General features: G+C 44.5%; 1 non-coding gene across 1 annotated transcript; it reads right to left on the bottom strand.

The window, feature by feature from the left end:
* Positions 1–8316: 8316 nt before the first annotated feature.
* Positions 8317–8398, bottom strand: TRNAS-CGA (transfer RNA serine (anticodon CGA)). Its single transcript has one exon. It is a non-coding gene; the product is annotated as a tRNA-Ser (tRNA).
* Positions 8399–9070: the final 672 nt, after the last annotated feature.

The raw sequence follows: 9070 nt of genomic DNA, 5'->3' as shown, positions 1-9070 counted from the left end.
GACAGGGAATAAAGTTGACAGGCCTTAGTAACTCACTAGATTCACTCAGCCAACACTTAGGGCATACCTGTCATGTGCCACACGTGACATGTATTTGAGATGCACAAATAATTGAGAAAAAAAGTCCTTAAAGGAATTTGCAGTTTAGTAGGTGACAGACACTTGAACAAAGGAAATGTAAAATAATATATTGCTAATAAGGACTAAGTACAATGGAATGATGAGGAAGAAAGGGTTCAACTACCTACTACCAACGGTGAGATGCTTCTCAGAAGAATCACTTAGGGATGGGGATGCCTAGGTAGCTGAATCGGTTGAGTGTCTAACTCTTGACTTTTGGCCCAGGTCATGATCTCATGGTCATGAGATCAAGCGCTGTGTCCAGCTCTGTCCTGGGCATGGAGCCTGCTTAAGATTCTCTAGGGGCGCCTAGGTGGCTCAGTCAGTTAAGTGTCTGAATCTTGATTTCGGCTCAGGTCATGATCTCATGGTTCATGAGTTCAAGCCCAGCGTTGGACCCAACATAGAGCCTGCTTGGGATTCTCTCTCTCTTCCCCTCCCTCCTCTCTCTCAAATATAAACATTAAAAAAAAAAAGTTCTCTCTCTGCCTCTCCCCTGCTTACTCTTTCTCAAACATTTTAAAAAGTGACCTTTAAAAAAAATCCTTTAAAAGAAGAATCACTGGAACGGAGTTCTGAACAAGATCAGATACTGGCAGTGAGGAAAGAAGGTTGGACATTTATCGTGATTTGGGCACTATTGTAAGTATCAAACATCTCATCATCCCAACGGTTTTTATCAAAAGGTGCCTATTGCCATCTCCATTTTCTATGTGGGAAATAGCCAACAAAATTCGCATAGCTAATGATTAGAACTGGGATTTGAACCAAGAAAGTCATTTCAGAGCTTGAGTTCCTAACCAGTGCACGTAACCAGGGTCACGTAACCAAAGATGAGTCACAGATAAAAGACTGAGATTTCTCCTGTGAGAATGAAAGATAGGGTCATTATTAACCTGAATAGGCAGGAGGAGAGGATGAGCAGGTTTCAACGGTGAAGTAATGAGCTCAGGCGGGGAACGTTGGGTTGTAAATACTATCACATAAAGGTATTTAGCCAGTAAATGGAAACGTGGATCTGGGGCTTAAAAGCATGTGGATTTGGGAGTTATCTGCCCAAAGGTGGTCAAGAAATTCTAGGAATGAAATGCCAACACCAAAAGGACAGGATGAAGGCTAAGAATGGACCGGGGGTGGGTGATTCCAGAAGTAATCTGGAATAAATTCTGGAAATAGATGCATGATAAAGTTGGCTACTGCTGCAGCTTAAAAAAAGATTTAGAATGATTTTTTTGTATGATAATAGGGTTATAGTGTGTGTGCGTCTTGAGTACAGTTGACAAGTAATGAATCATTTAAATGTGGCTCATAAACTAGCTGTGAAGGAGTTCCAGAACTGTTTTGTGCAACGATGGCACTGCATAGTCACATAAAAGCAATTTTGGATAAGGTCTCCTAATTTGTCGCTGAAAAGTTTAGTAGGGGAAGGCATTAGCTACTCAGTTATAAGAGAGAGAACTTCATGAGAGAAGGTATTAAGTTGTCAATGGAGATGCTCAGCCTGATTAAATTGGGGGTATCTCGCTGGGAAGAATTAAGGATTTTTAAAAAATGGTTGAATTTAGGCAGGGTGTGTTGATCACAGAAGCATGTTTCTCTTTTTGTTTTAAAATACCTTTTTTTTAATGTTTATTTTTGACAGAGAGACAGAGCACGAGTGGGGGAGGGGCAGAGAGAGAGGGAGACACAATCCGAAACAGGCTCCAGGCTCGGAGCTGTCAGCACAGAACCCGATACGGGGCTGGAACTCAAGGACCGTGAGATCATGACCTGAGAAGTTGGATGCTTAACCGACAGAGTCACCCAGTTTCCCCTAAAGTATTTTTTTTAATGTTTATTTTATTTTATTTTTAATTTTTTTTTTTAACGTTTATTTATTTTTGAGACAGAGAGAGACACAGCATGAACGGGGGAGGGGCAGAGAGAGAGGGAGACACAGAATCGGAAGCAGGCTCCAGGCTCTGAGCGGTCAGCACAGAGCCCGACGCGGGGCTCGAACTCCCGGACCGCGAGATCGTGACCTGAGCCGAAGTCGGACGCTTAACCGACTGAGCCACCCAGGCGCTCCAATGGTTATTTTATTTTTGAGGAAGAGCAAGGGAGGGGCAGAGAGGGGGACAGAGTATCTGAGGCAGGCTCCATGCTGACAGCAGAGAGCCCAACACAAGGGCTCCAACCCATGAACTATGAGATTATGTCCTGAGCCAAATTTGGAAGCTTAACCGACTAAACCATCCAGGTGCCCCTAAATAAACATTAAAAAAAAAAATGTATCTCATGATATTTAAATGTGGTTACTGCAGAAAAAAGTATTTACTCTCTGAGCAACACTGCTGATTTATAAAACCTAATATCTTAATTTTTCCAATAAAACTCTTCCCTACCATTTTCTTTGTAAAAACAGTAATTTTAAAATTCAATGTGTAACACTTCCATTCTATACATGTGGGCCGATATTAATCCTTCCCCTTCTACAAATACTTTTTTTTCCCCCACAAATACTAAGTTTTCGTTTCAGGTTCCCCAATGAGCAGAATAAGAAGGGCAAGATGAGATGGAGCAAAAGAAAGCTTAAGAGTTGTCTGGTTAGCCTCCAGATCAAAATATAACCAAGAGTGACATTAAAACAACCCCTTCAGGAGCCCTCAGATTTCCAAATAGCTCTGAGGCTCAGAGTCTTTGATTTGCCTGGAACACTGTAGATCATCCAGATCAACTACCATCATGAAACCAAAATCATGAACAAGATTCTATATCCCCTCTGCTTGTCTCTAAGAAAGTCGACCATCATCTGAGTCCCATGGTAGACACCTTCTATTACTAGATATTGAGTCAAAATCTACCTTCCTGATGCTTCAGCCTATTGAAACCCAATAGTATCTTCTGTTATTCTGTTTCTGTGTGACAACCTTCCAATTAGATGAAAAGTTGGCTGTCATGTCCTTCCTAAGGCTTCTTCATGCTAAACACCCACAGTTCTTTCAGTATCATTTCAAGTTCCTTCTCAATTCTGGCAATTGACCAATGGAAACACTGAGAACCCTCAGGGCAAAATCAATGTGACTCTTATAGTGGTGAAACTGGGGCATCTGGAAGGCCACTGTAACAGATGATGTGATGGAAGAAGAAATGATTGATGAATCATGGGCATAGGAGAAAAGAAAATGTCAGATTAATTCTTAAGATTGGAAACTAGATGGAATTGAGAGAATAGTATTAACAGAAATGGGAAAAGTCGAGAATGTCATCTTGGGAAAGGAGCAGTTTGTGTTTTGGGTGACATTAGGTCAACTATGCAGTCATAGGTAGCTGAAGGTACAGGACCACAGTTTGGCTTGGGATTTTTGTCTTGGAGTAGGAAAAAGAATGGAGCTTTTGGCAGAATTCCACAGAAGGAGGGAGAAAACAAATGAGATGGAGAAACAATGTTCTAAGAGAAGAGAGTACTGTGAGTGTCTCTGAAGTCCAATAAGAAATCAATAGTTTCGGGGGCACCTGGGTTGGCTCAGTCAGTTAAGATATGACTTTGGCTCAGGTCATAATGTGGTTCGTGAGTTTGAGCCCCGTATCGAGCTCTGTGCTGACAGCTCAGAGCTTAAAGCCTGTTTCAGATTGTGTCTCTCTCTGCTCCTCCCCTGTTCGCACTCTGTCTCTCTCTCAAAAATAAACATTTTTAAAAGTTTAAAAAAAAGAAAGGAAGGAAAAAAGAAAGAAAGAAAAAGAGAGGGAGGGAGAGAGAGAAAGAAAGAAAGAAGGAAAGAAAGAGAGAGAGAGAGAAAGAAAAGAAAGAAAGAAAGAAAGAAAGAAAGAAAGAAAGAAAGAAAGAAAGAGAAAAGAAAGAAAGAAAAATGATTTCAGGGCTCCTGGGTGGCTCAGTCGGTTGAGCATCCGAATTCAGGTCAGGTCATGATCTCTTGGTTCGTGAATTCAAGCCCCACATCTGGCTCACTGCTGTCAGCGACAGATTCTCTGTCCCCCTCTCTCCCCTGCCCCCCCCCCACTCTCTCAAAAATAAACATTAAGAAACTGAAGGTTTCAGGGGCACCTGGGTGGCTCAGTTGGTTGAGCATCCAACTTCAGCTCAGATCATGATCTCACAGTCTGTGGGTTCAGGCTCCACGTCAGGCTCTGTGCTGACAGCTCAGCGCCTGGAGCCTGCCTGCTTCGGATTCTGTGTGTGTGTCTCTCTCTACCCCTCCCCTGCTCATGCTGTCTCTCTCAAAAATACATATTTTTTAAAAATTAAAAAAAAAAGAATCCAACTTTAGCTCAGGTCATGATCTCAGTTTATGAGTTCGAGCCCGGCGTTGGGCTCTGCACTGACAGCCCAGAGCCTGGAGCCTGCTTCAGACTCTGTGTCTCCCTCTCTCTCTGCCCCTCCTCCTTTCACACTCTCTCTGTCTTTCTCAAAAATAAACATTAAAAAAAAAAAAAGAAATCGAAGTTTTCAAAGTTAGCAAAGGTTTTCACAACAGAGTATTAAGATAGTAAGAAGCTAGAGGCAGAGAGTATACATTTTATTCAAAAAACAGAAGTAGAGATGCCTGGCTGGCTCAGTTGGTGGAGTATGCAACTCTTGATCTTGGGGTTGTGAGTTCAAGCCCCATGATAGGTGTAGAGATGGGTGGAGGTGTAGAGATGGGTGGCTTAGTTGGTTAAGCATCTGACTTCAGCTCAGGTCATGATCTCACCATTCATGGGTTCGGGCCTGCATCGGGCTCTGTGCTGACAGCTCAGAGCCTGGAGACTGCTTAGGATTCTTTGTCTCCCTGTCTGCCCCTCCCCCCCCCCCCCCCCCCCACACACACACTCTGAGTCTCTCTCAAAGGATAAATAAGCATTATAAAATTTTTATTTTATTTAAACCACTTTTGGGGCGCCTGGGTGGCTCAGTCAGTTGGGCGGCCGACTTTGGCTCAGGTCATGATCTCGCGGTCTGTGAGTTCGAGCCCCGCGTCGGGCTCTGTGCTGACAGCCCAGAGCCTGTTTCGGATTCTGTGTCTCCCTCTCTCTGACCCTCCCCCATTCATGCTCTGTCTCTCTCGTCTCAAAAATAAATAAACGTTAAAAAAAAATTTTTTTTTAAAATAAAAATAAAAAAAATAAAACACTTTTTTGTGTTTATTTTTGAGAGAGAGGGAGAGACAGAGTGTGAGTGGGGGAGGGGCAGAGAGAAAGGGAGACACAGAATTTGAAGCAGGCTCCACACTCTGAGCTATCAGCGCAAAGCTAGACTCGGGTCTTGAACTCAAGAATCGTGAAATCATGACCTAAGTTGAAGTCCAACGCTTAACCAATTGAGCCACCCAGGTGCCCCATTAAAAAATTTTAAATAAGGGGCACCTGGGTGGCTCAGTCGGTTAGGCGTTGGACTTTGGCTCAGGTCATGATCTCGTGGTCAGTGAGTTTGAGCCCCGCATTGAGCTCTGTGCTGCCAGCTCATAGCCTGGAACCTGCTTCAGATTCTGTGTCTCCCTCTCTCTCTGCTCCTCCCCCGCTCCGCTCTCTGTCTCTCAAAAATGAATAAACGTTAAAATTTTTTTTAATTTTTAAATAAAATAAAATAATCTAAAGAAAAAATAGAAGGAAGTAGAAAACAACATGATGATTTGGAACTGTCAAATAAAGGTGTAGTTTTGTTCTGATTTAATGGATTGATCCTGTGCAATTTGAATGTGTTATGGAGGGATGTTTATGTAAGTTTCCTTAGGACTTTGAAATGAGTGGGCTTTACAAGCCTATGTGGAGAAAGTAACTTTAGGGCAAATGAGCAAAGTCAAATACCAAGCCAGAAACTACAGAATGCCTGGGGGGACCTGATCATATAAGTCAAGGAAAGGTATAAGGATAGGGGATTTGTTGGGATAAAAGGGGTAAAGTGAAGGAATTGAGTTCAGGTGGGCGGTGGGGATGGTAGAAATTTATCTGTTGTACATGAAGGTTTGAAACCTTGGCCTCTCACCTATGACAGTTACAGGGAAAATATTTGAGAGCGAAAGGTATGATCTCCAAACACCAAACAACCTCTGCTAGCTTTTCCGTCCAGATCCTCCATTTTGTAAGCCATGGTGCCTTCTTCCCTTCACAATATAGTTGTTGGTTGCCCTCTGCTGGTCAATTTTGGTCTTGACTCTCCAGACATTTAAATCTGAGAGCATGCGCAAAATGGCATTTGGTAGGAAGCTTGAGTACTGAGCCTGTTAGTTTATTAACTCATTCACTACATATTTGCTCACATCTGTGTATAAAAACCTAGTAAAGGAAATACAAAAAAAAAACCAAAATACACAGTCCAAACTCTCAAGAAGCTTACAGTCCAATCTGAATGAAGATTAAAACATGTATACGTAACTACTGTAAAAACACATCGAGGGGCACCTGGGTAGCTCAGTCAGTTGAGTATCCAGCTCTTGATCTTGGCTCACTCAGCTCAGGTCATGATCTTATGGTTGGTAGGACCTAGCCCTGCATTGGGCTCTGTGCTGACAATGTGGAGCCTACTTGGGGTTCTCCCTCTCTGCCCCTTCCCCACTCATGCTCTCCCTCCCTCTCTCTCTCTCTCTCTCTCTCTCAAAATAGACATTAAACACAGACACACAGACACATAGACATAGACACACACACCCACACACACCCACACATCCATTTACTCAACAAAGATTTTTTTTTTTTTTTAATTGAGTGTCTTATATGTGCCAGGAATTTACGTCCTACTGGGGAAGATTGGGGTATTGTAGGTGACAAGTAACTAGAGAAGACTTCTCAGGACAACTGACATTGAAGTAGAGGTTGAGTAGAAGGTGAAGATGAGAAAGATTATTTCAGGCGGAGAACAGAATGAACACAGACAAATACTATACCAGGAATGCCAGTGGATAGAATGTAGTGAATGTGAAAGAATGGTTAGTGAAAAGGGACCAGGTCAGGAAACCCAAAAAGCAGCCATGAAAGGGTTTAAGGTCTCTGGCTACGACTGGATGCTTTAGTGCAGCTTTCCATATATTAACTCATGTGGTCCTCATAACCCTACTTTCCTCATGAAGGCCCCAGCAAGTAGTGGGTCTAGCCTGCCCTCACCCTGAAAAAAATGGACAGACTTAAGACATATTTAGGAAGCAGAATAAATATAACTTTTAATTCTTACAGAAGTGTGTCAAAGGAGATTCCTTGCATGCAACCAGGTGGATGGTGGTGGTAGAATGATGGGTTCCAGCTGGAGGAATCAAGAGCTTCAAGGAGGAAAGATGAAAGGATGTGCAGGATGGGAAGGGATAAATGATGGGGTATGAAGGAGGGAAGGGTACAGTGGTGAGGGTGATCTCGGAGAGAAGAGCATGAAAAAGGGTATGAAGGCAGGAAACTGCAAAGTGTAAGTGTGGGGAAAGCTCTATGAATTACTACTGAAGTCCCTGCACTTGGGGAGATTCATCTTGGAGAAGATGCTGCTGTGCAAGAAATGAAATACAAAAAGAACATCCTCAACAAGTATCCCAGATATTTCCTATGATCAGAAATTGGTGGGGGGGGGGGGGGGGGAGGAAGAACCCCGTAAGGTGAGTACAGGAGGGTTAGAGGTCAGAGAAGGAATTAATTCCCTAACCTGGTTAATACACAGAAAATTTAGAACAGTACTTAGGACATAATCAGCATTCAGTAAAAAGTGTTATCTCCCCACACTCCAGCTCCAGCCATTATGTTTCATAACATAAGCTGTTATGTTTGACAGGCTACTCCCTCCTAGCCCAGTGATTTCTGAGATGCGCCTCCTCAAAGAAATCCAAATGAGAGTATGCTTTTTCCTGGGTCTCAGTGATAATCAGACTTCTGGTCATGAAATCCAGAGATGCCCTCTCTTCCTGGAAATTCTAATTTTAACTATTACAGCACAGGAGGCATTCAGATTTCCAAAAACCTAACCCTTCTTCAGCCAAATCCTTTGCTATTCCCTTCCCCAAGAATGAAACGTGTGTCAAAGCTCTAACAAACCTGAAGCTACAGAACTGCGAAGGTGTCCAGTATCCTAGCAGCCGATACAGTTGTGCAAATTAAGCTTCCCATGATCACCTCCATCCGTCCCAATCCAGGGGTGAGACCTCTCAGCTATTTCTGACACAGAAAGGTAAATGCTGGAAAGACACGTGCGAGGGGAGTTCCTTTTACGTATCCTGAAGGAGAGGGAGAGGGAAAAAAAGCGGCCGTCACGAACAGGATTCGAACCTGTGCGGGGAAACCCCATTGGATTTCGAGTCCAACGCCTTAACCACTCGGCCACCGTGACTTCCAAAACTATGTTTTGCCGCGCGCTTACAGAAGGGGTCCGCACTGCGACCAGGGAGGGAGTGTGGCAATGGGAAGCCGACTCCGACCACATACAGGATGTGTATCCTGGGACCCCCGCCCTTCGCCCCTTACCTCGCTTCTATGCCACTCAAAGAACAGTCGGGTGGACCGGGTGACTCAGGGAGGGAAGAGGGGTCTTAAAGAGCGTATGCTATTAAGAAAACGATGGCGAAGCCTGTGAAGGAAGCAGTTGGAGGGAAGGGACTGGGACCCAGGGTAGCGGCTAGAGGACTCCTCGGGTTAAGGAGTGAGAGGGTTGCTGAGGGAGACTCAGGAAGAGTTGAAAAGGGGAACTTCTGGGGATGGATGAAAGAGAGGAAGTTCTTGGGGAAAGGGGTCTGGGGTTCCTTGGAATTAAGGACTCCATGAGGGGTTGGGAATGTGCTGTGAGCTGGGGGCGTCCCCTTGGGGTAGGAATAGAGAGGTTCCCCATTCCCTGGGCTGAGAGGCAAAGGGGGAGGAAAGGCTTCGCGTCGGGCACAGAACGATCTCAGGGGAGTGGGCGCCCCCTCCAGGAAGCGGCTGCCTCCCCAACGCTCCCGTCGCCTCCGCCGCCACCGCCGCCGCCGCCGGGGAGACCGCCAGAGTGGGTCCCGCGCCCGGCGCTTGG

This window comes from Panthera onca, chromosome B4 (genome assembly GCF_046562875.1).
Source record: "Panthera onca isolate mPanOnc1 chromosome B4, mPanOnc1 haplotype 2, whole genome shotgun sequence".
Lineage (NCBI taxonomy): Eukaryota > Metazoa > Chordata > Mammalia > Carnivora > Felidae > Panthera > Panthera onca.
This window is presented reverse-complemented; position numbering and strand designations above follow the sequence as displayed.